We start from the raw sequence: 18,264 nt of genomic DNA, 5'->3' as shown, positions 1-18,264 counted from the left end.
TTTTTTTTCCTTACTCAGCATAATGACCTTGAGGTCCATCCAGGCTGTTTCATGTATCAGTAGTTCTTTAATTTTTAAAACTGAGTAGCATTCCATGGTGTCTTAATATGATCAGTCTGCTGTAATGGAAAGAATAGTATAGACTCTGTGGCTTAAATAACAGAAATTTATTTCTCACAGTTGCAGAGGCTGTGAAGTCCAAAAGCAATATGTTGGCCTATTTGGTGTCTGGTTAGAAATCTCTTTGTGGCTCGCAGATGGATGTCTTCCTCCTGAATCCTCACATGACAAAGAGAGGAAACAAGGTTCTGGTCTCTTCTTTTTCTTTCCCTTTCTCTTTTTTAATCAATTAATTAACATATAGTATATTATTAGTTTCAGAAGTAGAGTTGAGCGATTCATTGGTTGCATACAACACCCAATGCTCATTACATCAAGTGTCCTCCTTAATGTCCATCACCTAGTTACCACAAGACCCCTTCCACCCCCTCTCCAGCAACCCTGCTGGTTTCCTAGAGTTAAGAGTCTCTTATGGTTTGCCTCTGTTCTCTTCTTAAAAGGGTATTAATCTTATCATAAGAACTCTGCCCTCATTGCCTAATTGTTTCCCAAAGGCCCCATATCCAAGTACCATTACCACAGGTATTAGGATTTCAACATATGAATTTTAGGATGGATGTGAGTGTTTGGTCCATAGCACATGTTATAGATGTACAACATTCAACCACTCAGCTATTAAAGAAAATTCTGCTCTTTCCAGTTTGGGGCTATTATAAATAAAGATGCTATAAACTATCATACAGATGTTTTTGATCTGAAAAAAAATTTTTTTTTCATTTTTCTAGGATAAATGCCCAGAAACACAACTGCTAGATCATAAGGTTGGTGTGCAAATATTTAGGTTTTTTAGAAACTGTAAAGTGTTTTCAGGAGTGGCTGTGACATTTCATATTCACACCAGAAACTTATAAAAGGTCTACATTTTCTGCATGCTCATCAGTACTTGCTATTGCCATTATTATTGTTTTTTTAATTGTAGTTGTTCTAATAGGTGTGTAGTGGTATCTCATTATGGTCTTAATTTACATTTCCCTAATGACTAGTGATGTTGAACATCCTTATGTGCTTAATTACATTGTATATATTCTTTGGTGAAGATATGTCTTTTGTCCATTTTCTAATGGGATAGTTTTATTACTGCTGAGTTTTGAGAGCTATTTATATAATCTATATATAAGTCCTTAGTCAGGACTTATATGTATGTAGTTTGCAAATATTTTCTCCAATCTGTAGTTTGTCTTTTTATTCTCTTAACAAGATTTCACAGAGCAAACATTTCTAATTTATCAGTTTTTTAAATGGAATCGTTTTTTGGTGTCATGTCTAAGAATACTTCCTCAAACCCTATGTCCAAGATTTTCCCATTACTATTTTCTAAACCTTTTTATATTTTCATTCCTCATTTACATTCTATGGTCCCTGTTGAGTTGATTTATGCAAAAGAAAGATGAGATTTAGGTCAAAGTTTTTTTTTCTTTGTTTTTGTTTCATTCTGTTTTGTTTCTCCTGTGAATGCTCAACTGTTCTTCTGTTAAAGAGGTTATCTCTCCATCACCGAGTTTCTTTTGCATATTGCATTCTGTAAGTACTACTTATATATTAAGGATATTACTACTCTCTTACACAGATTGCGTGTTAAAGATTTGTTGACTGTACTTGTTTGCAGCTATTTCTAGGTTTTCTGTTTTGTTCTATCGATCTATGTGTCTATCTCTCCACAGATACCACGCAATCTTGATTACTGTAGCTATATAATAAGGTTTGAAATTGAATAGAGTAATTCATCCTGCCTATTTTTTTCCTTAAAATTGTACCAATTCTAGTTTCTTTTTTTTTTTTTTTTTTTTTTTTTTTTTTTTTTTTTAAAGATTTTATTTATTTATTTGACAGAGAGAGATCACAAGTAGGCAGAGAGACAGGCAGAGAGAGAGAGAGGAGGAAGCAGGCTCCCTGCTGAGCAGAGAGCCCGATGCGGGACTCGATCCCAGGACTCTGAGATCATGACCTGAGCCGAAGGCAGCGGCTTAACCCACTGAGCCACCCAGGCGCCCGGGCCAATTCTAGTTTCTTTGCCATTCTATATAAGTGGAAGAATAGTTTTTTCTATATCTATATCAAAAGCTTGTTGGTATTTTTTTATTATTATTTTATTTATTTTCAGCATAACATTATTCATTGTTTTTGTACCACACCCAGTGCTCCATGCAATCCGTGCCCTCTATAATACCCACCACCTGGTACCCCAACCTCCCACCCCCGCCACTTCAAAACCCTCAGATTGTTTTTCAGAGTCCATAGTCTCTCATGGTTCACCTCCCCTTCTAATTTCCCCCAACTCCCTTCTCCTCTCTATCTCCCCATGTCCTCCGTGCTATTTGTTATGCTCCACAAATAAGTGAAACCAGATGATAATTGACTCTCTCTGCTTGACTTATTTCACTCAGCATAATCTCTTCCAGTCCCATCCATGTTGCTACAAAAGTTGGGTATTCGTCCTTTCTGATGGAGGCATAATACTCCATAGTGTATATGGACCACAGCTTGTTGGTATTTTGATAAAAATTATGTTAAACTTGTCCACCAGTTTGGGACAACTGAAATCTTTACTATTTCTCTTTTAATCCATTGTATACTTTGCCTCTCTATTTATTTAAAACCTCTTTGAATCTTTCATCAGCATTTTTTTAGTTTCCCCCATACCATTCCTGCACACATTTTGCTAGATTTACACACAAGTATTTTATTGTTGATTGTACTGAGCAGGAGGAAGAGCAAAATTTACATCTAGTATATCCTCTCAGAAGTGGAAGTTCCAAATACTGTTCTTTGAGAAACATGTAAGAAATATATAAGACTGAAAACGAATAAAAGCAATATGTGGACATTGGCATGGGTGACACCAAACTGTATGGGAAAACAGTAGCATGGGATCTTTCAGAGATAATCTCGGTTGTTCATGCCTGCGTAACTATATAAGGTTTTGAGTGTGTGTGTGTGTGTGTGTGTGTACACAAAAAACGTGACATATTAGCTTTTTCACTTTACAGTGTATTTTGGAAAACATTTCCATATCAGTAGTAGAATTGCCCCACTTCTCTTTAGCTGTTTTCACAGTATTCCACAGCATAAATCCAGAATACTTACATTTAATTGTCAAATCCCAAAGCCTCCAAAACTTAATTTTACCCCAAATTTTGATACCCAAACTATCTAGCAGCAAAACTTACTTGAGCTGATATGAGAATACTTATCAGTTTGGTAATCTCACTTAGTTATATCGGGTATGCTTCAGAAGTATGAACATATTTTATTGGTGGGTGCTCCTCAGAGTCTGCTGGAAATGGGAGTATATATCATACTTGTCTTGTGTAACTTTATTAAAATAAAAAAGGAGAATCTGTATTTTTTTCTCTTTCTTTCTTTCTTCCTTTCTTTCTTTCTTTCTTTTTTTTTTTTTAAGACTGGAACCCACCATGGGGCTCAAACTCACAATTCTGATATTAAGACTTGAGCTGAGATCAAAAGTCAGATGCTTAACTAACTAAGTCACCTATGTGTCCCCAAAAAATGAATATGCCTTCTGAATCAAAACTGGCCATAAGTGTTCTGGATAAGAGAGTATGGACATTTATCATGTTTTATTTAACCTGGTCTTACTGATGAACATTTTAATTGTTCCTAATACTTGTTTTTAAAAACAAAGCTAATACCTGTATGATTTCATGTCTCTGTGGGCTACCCATAAGGTAAATTCTTGAAAGAGGAATTCCATGGGTCAAAGTGTTTGAATATTTATAATTTTGATCAGTTTGACCAAACCTTCTTGCACTCCCACCAACTCTAAGACTAACAATTTTCTCTGTCTGTAGGCTTTTCATGTCTACAGAGTATAATCAGCTCTCTATCATCCAATGCTTCATTAGCTGAAACTCTCCATCAGCCAGGGCCATATTCTCCTGAATTGATAAAACTTGGTGATAGTGAGACCCACAAGGGTTTAATGACAAGAAGAGCAACTGGTGCTGTTTGAGCATCAGGTGGAGTTGACTGCAGCCTCACTCTTGGAAAATAGGCAGCTGTACATAAGACTGATCTTTTAACCAACAAGCCAGATAACATTGTGGGTCACAAGGTTTGTCTGAAGTGAAATGATTGCCTCATGTATTGTTTTAGCAACTGCAAGGTTAACCTTGGTCATTGAATCAGAGCACAATTCATTGCTTATCTTAACAACAAAGCTTACTATTTAAGGAACATAATGTTAGGAAAAGATCTGGGTTCAAATCCTGCTTTTGCTGGCCAGTTACTGTCAATTTAGCAAGACACCTGACTGTCCAGAGATTTGGTTTTCTCACCTGTTTAATTAGAATAAAAATACATTATGATTATGATTATGATTAAGTAAGATGAATGCATTTTAGATATCTGGCATGTACTAGGTATTCAATAAATGGCTAGTTTTAATTTTGAAGTTCTGAACTAAGAGTTTCTAGATGTCTATTAATTTTTAAAATCTTACAATTTCTAAAATCTTATAAATAAGCCCTTCATTAAATCTTTTCAAAGGACTGATCTGAACAAGCTTCAGAATAAGTGAGTGAATCTTAAGGAGAGTCTTCTAGGTTTTGTTATAAATAAATTCATTATTTTCGAAGTTTATTCAGGATAGGAAACATAGCATCAGAAATTTTAAAGTGGTAAATAATATATATGGACAGGAAATTTATAAATTATAAGAGATAGTTAAATTTTAAGCTAAAAAATTTGAGTAGCTCAACACAATGAATACTTTTCTAGGAAAATATAATTGAGAAAATTTAATCATAAAGAAGTAAAATATTTGAATAGCACAATACTCACAAAAGATAAGAATGAATTGAACCTATTGATGTGTTAAAGGTATAATATAATATGTCCCAGAAGGGTTTTTCCCTGACTCAAGGATTGTTCAACATTAAGAAATTATTAATCAACATTTATTGCAATAAGAAAGAAAAGGAAAAAAAAAAGGTTGGAATTAACTGATAGGTTGCTATAAGTCTATTAATAAAATTAAATATTTATTCTTGATTTTTAAAATTTAATATATTAATAATGAAAGAGAATAATACTTCTGTAGGATGATAAAGCATGTGTCAGAATCTAACAGTAAATATCATGTCTACTAATCATGATTATAATAGCACTGTCCTTTGAACTCAGGCAGATAGGCTTCCAAATAGGCTTTACCATGCAATAAGCCTTTATGAGTATTACAAGCAAGTACCACTAAAATCAAGTCAAAGAAAGTTATTAGATGCCTTGCATCAATATTAATATTCAGTATTTTGGGAAGATTAGCACAAAATACAATAAGATCATGTGTGTGTATCTATACCTTCATTCTTGTAATTCATTTGTAATATATATATATTTTTCTCTATATCATTCAAAATAGCAATAAAACTTCATCTTTTTAAAAATGAATTTATCTTTATTCTTATTTTTTATTTAAATTCAATTAGCCAGGGACACCTGGGTGGCTCAGTTGGTTAAGCAGCTGCCTTCGGCTCAGGTCATGATCCCGGCGTCCTGGGATCGAGTCCCACATCGGGCTCCTTGCCCTCCGCAGGGAGCCTGCTTCTCCCTCTGACTCTGCCTTCCACTCTGTCTGCCTATGCTCGCTCTTGCTCACTCTCTCTCTGACAAATAAAATCTTTAAAAATAAATAAATAAATAAATAAATTCAATTAGCCAACATACTTATTTTTAGAGAAAGAGAGAGAGCAGGGGGAGGGGCAGAGGGAGAGAGAGAATCTCAAGCAGACTCCCTGCTGAGTGTGGAGACTGATGAGGGGCTCAGTTCTATGACCCATGAGATCATGAACTGAGCTGAAACCAAGAGTTGGGTGTTCAACCAACTGAGCCACCAAGGTACCCCATAGCAATAGAATTTTAAAATATATAATTATTCATGAACAAGAAAGATGAAAAATTTTGAATTTGATGAAGACAACCACAAAATTGCACTCAAGTGTACAAAGGAAAACAACTATTTATTTATAAAGTTATTAGATAGTAAAACTATTATAGAGTTCTTTCAAAGAATAAATTTAATCCTATTCCAATCAAAATTTCTACTTGCCAAATTATTTATTTAGATAAATAAAAGCCCAATAATATTTAATAAACATCTGGGAAAGAATATAATGGTGTGGAGAGTTGCATAGGATGACTTAGGGGATTGTTCTACTAGAGATCTGCTACAGAGATAAAGAAAATAGAATAGAGAGGTAGTGGCATGGATAGAGATAGAGAGGTAAATTGAAAGGAAAGAACAGAATATACAGAAAGAGACTTTTATGTATATAAGAAATTGGTGTATGATTACACCAGTCTTTCAGAATTCTTAGGGAAAGAGGGACAACTTGAAAAATTGTGAGACAAATGGAATCAGCTAGAAAACAAATTCAAATCCATCCATTGTACCTTCAGTTAAAATGGATTCCAGATGGATTTAAAATATAAATCTAAAGAAGCAAATATTAAAAACCATATCACGAAAATATAGAGAGATATATAGACATCTAAGAACTCATGAAGGCAGACATCACAAGCTGATGATACCTACTCAATACTGTCAACAGATGTGTTCATCTAGGCCAGGGGAGGATATCAAAGAAGACAGAAGGGAAGGAAAAAGGAAGGAAAGAGGTTGGAGGGAAGGTGGGAGGGAGGGAGAAAAGGAAGGAAGGAATGAAGGAAGGAGGAACATAAAGAAAAGAACCTCAAAGACACACCATTTCTGATTGTCTCAGTAATAAAGTACTAGATGGTCTTACATACAGGCCTTTTACACTATCTGTTACCTGCTTGGCTCCTGAAGGCATTTGATTTTGTGTGACTCTCTTCCTAATCATAAAGGAATAGATGTAAATATTTTAGTTCAAACAATGTGTGTATGTAAATATGAAATAAAATGATAAAGTTAAAAGACAAATAGCACTCAGTAAAATCTTTAACATGAGTGACAAACTGAGTGGTAATATCCTTAATATATAAAAAGTACTTACAAATCAATTTGCAAAAGATAAAATAATACAGTAATGAGTAAAGAATACAAGCAGATACAAAGATATATGGAGGACAAATAATATAAACAAAAGTTTCACAGCACAAGGGATCTAAGAGATGAGTGTATGATTATTTGGCAAAAGTTGAAATATTAGTGATGTTCCATATTAGCAAGTGCAGGGTAGAAACAGACACCTCCAGATATTGTTGATAGGGTTATATATGTGTATATTTTTTTCTATATACAACTTGAAAATGTGTGTTAAAATAAAATATGCATAACTTCTGACTCAATAATTCCATTTCTAGAAAATTTCACTTAATCAACAAATAGATGTATTACATGATAGATACTATAGTTAGATACTGGGGATAAAAAGATAGACAAGTTCCTTAATTCTCCCTTCTTTTCACATAGAGTTTTCATTTTCATGGGAATATATCCTTAACAGATTACTGAACAAATATACAAATATATTAAGTGCAAGGGTATATTTTCCCCATATACTTGATGTAGCTAAACTTAGAACTCAAATGCCATCAATAATATGGACTAGAAAAACTAATTATTTCACATTCCAGAAAGGGCCATTATGCAGCCATTTATGAGGTGATAGCAGAGTCAAATGATTTGACATAGAAAATGTTCATGATGTATTACTAAGGGAAAATGCAGATTGTAGTACTGTATAGCATGGTCTATCTACCAGTTGAAATGAATTATGCCTAAATATTATAGCTAGTGACCTCTAGATGGTAGAATTATAGACACTTTCATTTACTTTTTACATATGTGCATTTTCTATAATAAAAATATGTGTTTTTTTTTTTTTTTTTTGGGTTGGACTTATTTTATTTCGTGGAGCAAAACAGATGTGGAACATTTGTGTCTTAAAACATTTTGGTATATGTGTTAAATATCAAAGTGAAACCTTCGTTCCACTAAAATTACTCTCATATAATAAATCACCCACTTCTTTCCTGTTATATAATGTCTTCCTTTTAGAAATATGTTAGGTACTCAGCTGGCCGTCTCCAGTGTGGTAGAACAGAGACAAGTAGTGTGTCCTTCCACCAGAAGGGAGGTAGGCCAGGGTGATGAGGTCAGATCATGCCTGAACTAGGTGTGAAGGCTGGCATCAGAGTGTGTGAAATAGAGTAGAGCAAAATTTCAAGGCTGATGGGAAAATCTATTGCCCAAGGAGATAGAGAGCCCTGGTTCTTTGAATTACAATGCCAAGTATCAGCAGTCCACAAGTCTGAAATTTCAGGAAGAACCTCTTAACAGTCCAGATTTTTTAGACTGGAAAAGGATTTTGGAAAGGAATTAGCTCAACAACTTGGCTTCATCATTAAGGAACCTGAGGTTCAGTGAAGGCGGAGGGTGGAAAGGTCACGGGAATAACAGTTACCATAAATTAGTATCATGAACTTTATGTGAATTACTATATTTCATGTTCCCTTCAAAATTGTCAAGCTGTTACTATTTTCAGCCTACACAGAAAAGAAAATAGAATGGGTAGAGAGTTATCTGAGGCCCGAGTTAGCAAGAGACAGGCAGCCCCAACTGCATCCACAACTGGTGCCTTTTAATCCACTCCCCCAACCAGGTCACTGGGGACAGAGGGAGGATATGGCCCTTCTGACTCCCAAACCAGGGCTCACCTGAAAGCTCAGTGCTCTCACCACAGGGGCTTCAGACCTATCCAGTGGGCTCTGTATTCTCCTGGACATTCTCTGGGAGCATCCAGTCCCAGCACAAATTGGATTGGGGGGCCAGAGTCTCTGACACATCTGATTCTGTAGGGGCACATGTCCTCTGGAGCTGGGGAAAGGCCCTTGTACTCAGTGTCCTTCCCTTTCCCCTTCTCTGGAGAGGCTGCCTATGACAGTCAGGGAGGGCATGGACTCAGCCAGAAGTAGAACTCCTGTGGGGTCTTTCAATCACAATTGTGGTTTTATCAGTTCAAGTCAGGGGTTCTCAGACTTGGCACTATTGACATTTTGGGCCAGATGATTCCTACTGTTGTTCCTATGCATTGTGGGAGTGTTCAGAAACATCACTGGTCTCTACCCATTAGATGCTCATACCTCACTCCTCCAAGTCCAAGTCATGACCATTAAAATGTTTCCAGACATTATTTCTGAAGGCAATCTCTCCAAAGTGAGAACACTGGTTTAGGGAAATGTCTACACCCTCTCTCCTCCCCAAACACCCTTTAAGAAACTAAATGAAAAACCCAAGAAGGAGAATCACACAGTTTTTCTAGAGGCTAATTAGACCTTTATCAGTCTCTTGTGTGCATATGGAGATGCCGAAATGGTAAAGGTTTTGCCTAAGCTAAGTGGGATAATCCTCCCTCCTTTCCACTTTTTAGGTTAGATCTTGCATATTTCTGAGCCTTTACATGGAGAAGACCTTGTTTATCATTTTTTAATTCTTCCAGCCCTTGCTTCCTAGATCCTTTTAATCTTTTCTGCACCCCTTCTGTTACCCTTCCCTCTCTTTTCCCAGCCAGTTTTGTCATTCTTTGTAAAGACAGAAGGCTGGCTGAGGTAGAGTTCAGGGGCCTGCGTCAGGTCTGTGCCCATTCTCTGTCATCCTTCCATTGTCACATGATTATGAACAACTCAGACAACTCACACATCCTCTCTGAGACTCAGTTCCTCATCTGTAAATAGGGGGAGTCTTCCCTGCCCTTCTTACCTCATAGATTGTATTAAGAGTCAAATGACAGAAGAGATGTGAAAGTGCTTTGCAAAGAATAAAGGGACATGATTTATTAAAATTATCATTGTTATGACCAATTGCCCACATCATTTAAATTACAGATGGGAGAGATAAGCTTTTCATCATCAGGCCTCAGCCTGTCTCTTCAGCCTTGCTTGGCACAGGGAAAACACAGGGGCTGGGAGTCTGAGAGCTGGCTCTGTGACCTAGACTTGTCCTGTTCTGGTCACTGACTTTCTTTGAACCCCAGGTTTCTTGTCTAGCTCAAGAGAGGATTTGGCTGGATGCCCTGATATCCCCTTTTTCTTCCTTGCAAACTAATCTGTGGGAATGAGGTGTTGCCTCCAGGCCAGTGTTTAGAGTAACTGGCCTCTTAAAGTTTACCTCAATTTTTATTCTTCTAAACTACATTTGAGATGCTGACACTTGTAATAACACTGAACATTGTTCTAGGAGATTCTTAAATAGGAGAAGGATCACATCAGAATTCTTTCAGGAGAATTTTTCAAATTATTCAATTCCATATTCATTTTTGACCTCTTGTATGGCAACATGCTTCAGGTTCTGCTAAAGTAGAATAATGTTGGTGAGTGATATGGAAGCAAGATAAGAGGATCATCCCCCAGGAGTTTCTACAGGGTTATGTGGGAAGTAATTAGAATCCCACCAGGACAATAGGTGGAAGTTGTGCCCATTATAAGTTCACTAATGCCCTTAAGATGTATGAGCCGGAGCTAGGTGCTGGGTGGTCTGAGGTCAAGGGGTTAGTGGAAGGTCAGACCCAATCCTCTAGCCCAGTGCTGCTCAGAAATAGAAATGTTCTGACCTACATTTTTTCTTTATTTTTTAGCAGTCTTCTTGAGGTGTAATTGATACACAAAAAACTGAATATGTTATGTGTATAAATTGGTGTGTTTGGATGTACGCAAATATTTATGATACCATCACCAAAATCTGGGTGTTAAAACTTCCTACACCTCCAAAATTACCAGGGTCTCTTTTTTTCTTTTCTCTTTCTTTCTCTTTGCTTGGCACAGGGAAAACACAGTGGCTGAGAGTCTGAGAGCTGGCTTTCTTTCTTTCTTTTTTTTTTTTCTTTCTTTCTTTCTCTTCTTCTTCCTCTTTTTATTTTTATTATTATCATTTTGTGGTAAGGACACTCTAAATGAGATCTAGTCAACTTTCTGGACACCAGGGGCCAAAGATAGCAGGGATGTAGTGCTCAGTGAAGGGGGAAGATGCCAACAGTGCTGTCACTGAAGGTTTAGATTCATGTCATTCAGAGAAAGCAGTGAGATGCCAACTGGCACACAGCTTCTAGAGCACTCATGAGAAAGAAAATTGCTACCAAAGAGTATATTTTCCTACTGCAGTGACCTTTATTTGTATCTCCTTTTACCTAGTTCTTAAAATATACCAAATGTATAGAACAGAAAAGCAAATCCATCAGATCCATCCTACAGATCAGTTCAGAAGGAAGAAAGGAGGGACTTAGGGCATCTAGCCTAATATTCTGGTTGAGCTAGAAGAGAAATAACCTGGAGCTCAAAGAAAAAAAGTGACCAGCAAGTGTAGGTCACAAATTCACATCTCAAAACTGCCAACCAGTGTGTTTCCCTCATCTCCAACTTCAAATGCCAAAACCAGAACATCATGTAGACAGATATGTGCTGTCTTTGACAGAAGCACTGTCAACTCCCTATATTAAATAAATTGATCTTCTGGAATTTATGGGTATGAAAAGAGAGAATAAAAGAACTAAAAAAAGAGGGGGGTAAGAAATTGGATTTAAAAAAAAAGCAAAAATTTAGGACATATATTCAATATATGTTCATTCATATTTTCACCAAAACTTGAGACGATATCAAATCTGTAAAAAAAAAAAAAAGAAAGAAAGGTGGTTATAAATGGGAGTGATTTAAAATAAAAGTATTTTATAATGCAGAGAGACATGATTTTAGAATTGAAGAAAAAAGTAATAGAGATACTGGGTAGAACTGGATTCTATAAGAAAAGTAAATACATCAGGATTTCAGAAGGTGGTTCAAATATACTTCCATTGCTCAAGGAAAATAATAGAAATATGACAAAAGAGAAAATAAATGATATGTAGGATCAGATGAGAAATGAAAGAAATAATAAAATAAGGCTGAATAATTAATGTTCAAATCAGAAAATCTCACCCATGAAATTAATGTTATGAGGCTCCTAACTGGAATACTTGCATTTGGCCTTGTGACATTCGCAGTGAAAAGGGAAAGGAAAAATAATTTTTAATTTAAGCAGGAAGTAAAATGGGACTATATCTATAACGGCAAAAAGTTTCATGTTTCCACTTCACTTCTCCACAGTATTACATGGGACAATGCCATTCAGATGATTCAAGCATGTCACTGCCTATATAAACACCTTCTATTTCCTCCCGAAGCAGTTAGAATAGATTACAAACTCATTACATGTTTTCAAAGAAATAAATTCAAAGTCCATATCCCCAGGTGTTTTTATAGTGGATTTCCAACTTTTAAGGAATAGGTAAGTCATGTGTTGTCTAAATTATTCCAGACCTAAAGGGCTTGTGGGATAAACATAACCTTGTGAACTTGGAAAAGGCAGTCCAGAAACAAAATTCTGATCCAATTCCACTTATGAACACAGGGTTCAAATTTATACATGCACACACACAAATTAAAAAGGAAAACAATTGCAATATTTTCAAGAATAATACCCATTATATACTTAAGAAATAGTTTAATATTAGAAATAAATTGACAATTTTTTGCAATTAATTGCACATAATAATGATAGCTCATGCTTAATGAGCACTTACTATATGCCAGGTGCTATTCTAAATGTTATTAAATCCTCATAACACCCTTTTGAGGTTGGTGTTATTGTCCCCATTTTACATAAAATGGTGGAAACACAGAAAGGTAAGGATTTTGTCCAAAGTCACACAGATAGTACAGTCAGAAGCAGGTTATGAATATAGGTAGCCTACCCCTGATCTTGAGGTTCTTAACCGTTGTGGCTGCCCAGCAGACACATGGTAAATATTTGTTGACCTAAATTTATTATTTTTATTATTTCTGCTAAGATTATCTCTTACTTCATCCGCTCCCTCCCATGCCAAATGTAATTTCTTAAAATAAAGTGCATTATTGTGATTCACAGGTTTCTGTGGGTTGACTGGGCAAGTCTCCCCTGCGGTCCGCTAAGAAGGTCTAGTGAGAGCATAGGTGAAGGTGTGGCCACTGGAGCCTTGTTTACAATGTGTCAGAGTCCCTGATGCTTCTTGGCATCTGCATTAGGCTTGGGCTTCTTAAGGCACGGAGTTCTATAGGTAGCTGCACTTATTCAATAGCCATTAGCTTTCTAGAGATGAGAAGTGGAAGCTTCTAGGCCAGTTGATGGCATCCCAAGTGAATACAGCATCACTTCCACCACATTCTATGGGGCAAACGTCACAGGCTCCTTCTAGATTCAAAAGCACATAGAGGACATAGGAAACAGGCTACCTGTGGGTGGAGAGTGGTGGTAGCCCATGACAAAAGAGCAGGTGTGACCTGCCACAATTACTATTTTTATTTAATAATGCAAAAGCAAAGCACTATGCAATGCTAGTGGAAAGGAAGACTCCTTTCTTCCATTTTTGTTCTCAACTTTTTGGTTTCCCTCAGCTCTCTCCAGCTGGTAACCACTTTCATTTCTTTGCCTCCCAGGTCCTTTATGGGTGTATATCCTTCTCCTCCTGGTTCTTACACAAAAGGTGGCACACTCTATATACTAGCTATCATTTTAAATCTTGGAGAAATGACTCTATTAATATGTACAAAGGGAGGAAAGGGGATAGAAGAAAAGGAGGGGGGAGAAAGAAGGGTCAGGAAGGAAGGTTAGAGGATAGAATTTAGATACTACATACCAACAAAAATAACGCGAGTTTACAATGCATTAGTAATAGCAGTTATCTCTCTATGGAGCAATTAATGTAATTTTTTCTCTTTTCTGCATTTTCTAGATTTACTGTAATGAACATATGCTATATTTGTGATAAAAATGTTTTCAATAATCAAGCCACCTGGTTCAATTTTTATTCTTCTCTGTATTTTGCTGTTGTCATTGTGTGAGTATTTTTGAGAAATTGACCTCCAACCATGGAATAGATAGAAAAAAAGGACTGATATGGCTTTCTTGGAAGATTTCTCAAACATATCTGCAGGGGTTTAGACAGATGTATTTTTGACGATTCCCTTTTTATGCCACCTGACCTTCTATTAAATCCATGATCTTACCTTATTATCATGAGTATCTTCATTGAATTATGTACTTACCACATGCAAGGCAGGGTGCTGTGTTCTATGTTTGGGGTATGGAGATGACAAAGAGGAACACATATATACCTATCCGGGCTATAATTTGGTAAGTGTCATATTAACAGCCTAATTTCAGATCGAAAAGCAAAGACCTTTCAATTTTGCCAATAGATGTTCAGGGCACTGTTTTCATAGTGGGTGCTATTTGAGCTGGATCATCAAAGAACTCATTTTTTTAAAAAGGTAGAATAAAGTAGTCTGAGTAGTAGCTGTGGTCTTTGATGTGGAGCCTGGTGAAGCACCTTTGTGGGTAAAGTGGTAACAAGTGACACTGCAAATACAGACCAGGATCCAAGGACAGAAGGGCTTGCAGCCAAGCTGAGAAGTTGCAAGTTCTGCCCTTGAGCACTGGAGGGGCAGCCAAGGAAAGAAGGTGACTATGTGCCAGGCACCAGATCCGTCTTTCTCCTGTTCCAGCTGCCTTTTGCGCAAGACTCAGCGCGTTAATATTTGTTCTTGTAACAGGTACTTTCTGAGTTCAAGGAAATAAATCCTTAAGGTTTTTTTATTTCATTTACAGTCTCAGCAAACTCAACAGAAGACATTGTGTCCCCTGAGGTTTCAGTGGAGGTGAAAACACAGGGAGTAGACTGGTTTCAGAGCTCTCTTGAGATTCCTTTGAGTATTGCTGATGCATATAATGTACTTTGCCTCCAAAAAATAAAATAAAAAATAAATAATCAAGAATAATACAAGAATTGTAATTCTTGGTGCTCCCTCTTCCCCATGACTAAGAGACATGAGAAACTAGGCAGGATTTATTTTTGGTCACCAGGGCACTCAGCCCCATTTTAGACGCTCAAAGCAAGTTAATTAGGATATGCTGTGGAGAAGCGGGACCAAAACACGTATCCTGAAGGACTAATCTGCACAAATGAGACTTACACCAGCTTTATCACCCCATTGGTATCTCTGGCAGGAGGAAAACCAGACTGTAGGTACACAGAGCAGAGTTGTAAACTATGAGATCTTATGTAGCATTTAGGTGGAGAGGCCAGAATCATTAGATTCCTACTTTCCTCTGTTCCCTGGAAGCCACTTTTCCCTGATGGCCCAGAGGGAGGGAGAGGAGACTTGCCAGGGCCAGCCATCATGAGACCATCTGGGAAGACTAGCCTGTTGGAGGTATATGTTTAATTTCTGTCCTTCAGGACCCACTAGGGAGATAGGGGACTTAGAAACTGTTTGAGTTCCTCACGGTTAGAGGGACCCTCTCTGAGATTTCACAGGCTCCTTCAATGCCTCACCTGCAAGTTACTGCTCAAATAAGAAGCCTCCATTAACTCTTCAGCTGGAAATGCACCCATGTATTTTCTGAATCAGCAAAGTAATTTGTGTTCAAGGATCTTAGAACACTATGGCAGGACAAAGAGAACACCGGTTTGTAACCCAGATCACCCTGATTTTGATATCTTGCTGTGCCATGGGCTTGCTCTGTGACCTTGAAAATATATTTATTTATTTGAGTCCGCATCACTTCTACTATTAAAGAGAAGGTACTACTGACTGGAGATTGTTGTGAGAATGAGCCGAAGCTCTATGTAAATGACTGCTTAGTTATTATTCAGCCAGGCCTAAATTCAAGACTCCTTTTGTACTATGTAATCTCTGGATAAGACTTGAAGACAGTTTCTTAGCCTTCAGATATTTGAGATCCTCTTTCTGAAAAATGACATTCATTTGCATATTGGTTATAAGAATTAGTGGAAATAGACATAATATGCCTAGCACAGTTTCTGGTGTCTGGCAGATATCCAAATATGATAACACCTCTTTTTATTTCTCCATGATGTTGTCTTGTCTCTCCCATTCTTCATTTGGTGAAAAGACTATAAAGACTCTTGGAAGGTTAGAAGCATGCCTGCTCCCAGGCATTTTCAACTTATTGAATAAATAAAACACAAAGATATGCTGAAAATTGGCTTGGCAACACTGGGGAATAAGAGGAATAAATCTATGAGTGACTTCCTATAATATTAGATTACAATCAAAATGCTCTGTGTGGCACAAGCCCAACCTCCCGAGAGTCCTTGTTTTTGTCACCACTGTGTAGACGCACTGGTTTCACCATGTCCAGAAACGGCCAGCACCTCTGAGACTTTGGGCATTTGTGCACTTCCTTTGCCTGGGATATTGTTCCCATGAATTTCCATCTGGCTGTTTCCTTCTTGTCCTTTGAAATACTCCCTCTGGTTGGGAGATAATTTCTTTATGGAGCTTTTCCCAGGCCATGCTTTCAGAGTTAGTATTTTTTCCTTTTTTTTTTCTTTCTATTCTTCACTAATTTGTTTCTTTCATATAACTTATTAACATCTAATTTTTTAAAAAATACTTTATTTATTTATTTGTCAGACAGATCACAAGTAGGCAGAGAGGCAGGCCCAGAGAGGAGGAAGCAGGCTCCTCATTGAGCAGAGAGCCTGATGTGGGGCTTGATCCCAGGACGCTGAGATCATGACTTGAGCCAAAGGCAGAGGCTTTAACCCAATGAGCCACCCAGGTGCCCCTATTAACTCTAAATTATAGTGGAGAATATTTTTGAGTTTTGCTGCACAAATCTTCCTGGTTCAGGATAATTTGAATTTAGCTTTTGAGGAGCTAGGAGGTTTAGGTGAAGCTGACTTCATCCCAGGCTCCGGGACAGGATTGCATGACATAGAACAAAACGATCGTTAAAGTTTAGCCCTCTGCTCGTGGTGATGGGTTCAAAGATCTTTCTCACTCTCAAATCAGAATAGTGTAGCCAAGTGAAACTCAATTCTGGGCCATAAAAAGTGATTGGAGAAGCAGCTTCCTCTTTCCTATGGACATGAATCAGGAAAGATGTAGAGGCCAGAGCTAGAGTAAAGAGAAAGGGAAAGAGAAAGGAAAATGTGTGTGTGTGTGTGTGTGTGTGTGTGTCTTTTTCTGATTATCATTTAAATAGCTGGATCAATCTATCCCTGAACCAGACCCACTGACCGAGTCTTCAGTTACATACCAAATGTATAATTGACACTTTAACAATGCAAGGGATAGGGACACCGATCCCTGTGATTTAAAAAATCCATGTATAACTTTGACTCCCGCAAAACCTAACTACTAACAGCCTTCTGTTGACTGGAAACCTTATGATAATATAAACAGTGGATTAACACTTAGTTTGGTGGTGGGTATTATGGAGGGCACATATTGCATGGAGCACTGGGTGTGATGCATAAACAATGAATTTTGGAACACTGAAAAAAATAAAATAAATTAAAATAAAACTTAAAAAAACAGTTTATATATGTATTATATACAAATTTTTACATTAAAAAGCTGGAGGAAATAAAATGTTATTAAGAAAGCCATAAAGAAGAGAAAGTGCATTTATCATATATATTGTATTTGTCAAAAATCTGCATATAAGTGGATCCACAGAGTTCAAACTCATGTTGTTCAAGAGTTAACTGTATTTCTTTTGATTATCCTTTTTGAGCTGTTTTCTGGCATGTTACAAAAATCATCAAGATAGGTAGAGTTGGTTAGTATCGGTCTTTAACACTAAACTAATGCTTCAGGAGGGAAGGAATTAGGTTTCTTTCTTAGTTATATCACTCATGCCTAGTATAGTGGTAGTTATAAAATAAGTTCTTAATAAGTCTTTGTTGAATGGATCAATATGGTATAGTGCCAAGCTCTCAGGGGGCTCTAGTCTTCTCCAGGTGTGGTCTCACGCAGACATTTGGAGTGTTGAAAAGGCCTGGAAATGGTTGGGTTGTTTCATAATGGTGAGAAGTGTGGAATATCCAAGATGTCAGCATCAACTCGCAGATTTTTAGGAAGGTTTTTGTACCTGGATAGATCTAAATGAAGGCTTCATGTTGAGGCAGTTTCTGAGCTCCCAGGGTAGGATAGGCACGTTCAACTTCACCTGAAATCCTACCTTTTTTTACTGCTAAAATCACTCTGTGACTGCTGATACTGAGCCATAGAATCAGAATTTTCAAATTAAAATAAGACCTAGGGATTCTGTAATCTTACAGATATAGAAACATGTGTCCATATATTTAAATAATTGGTCATGCA

Source organism: Mustela erminea, chromosome 2 (assembly GCF_009829155.1).
Source record: "Mustela erminea isolate mMusErm1 chromosome 2, mMusErm1.Pri, whole genome shotgun sequence".
NCBI lineage: Eukaryota > Metazoa > Chordata > Mammalia > Carnivora > Mustelidae > Mustela > Mustela erminea.
This window is presented reverse-complemented; position numbering follows the sequence as displayed.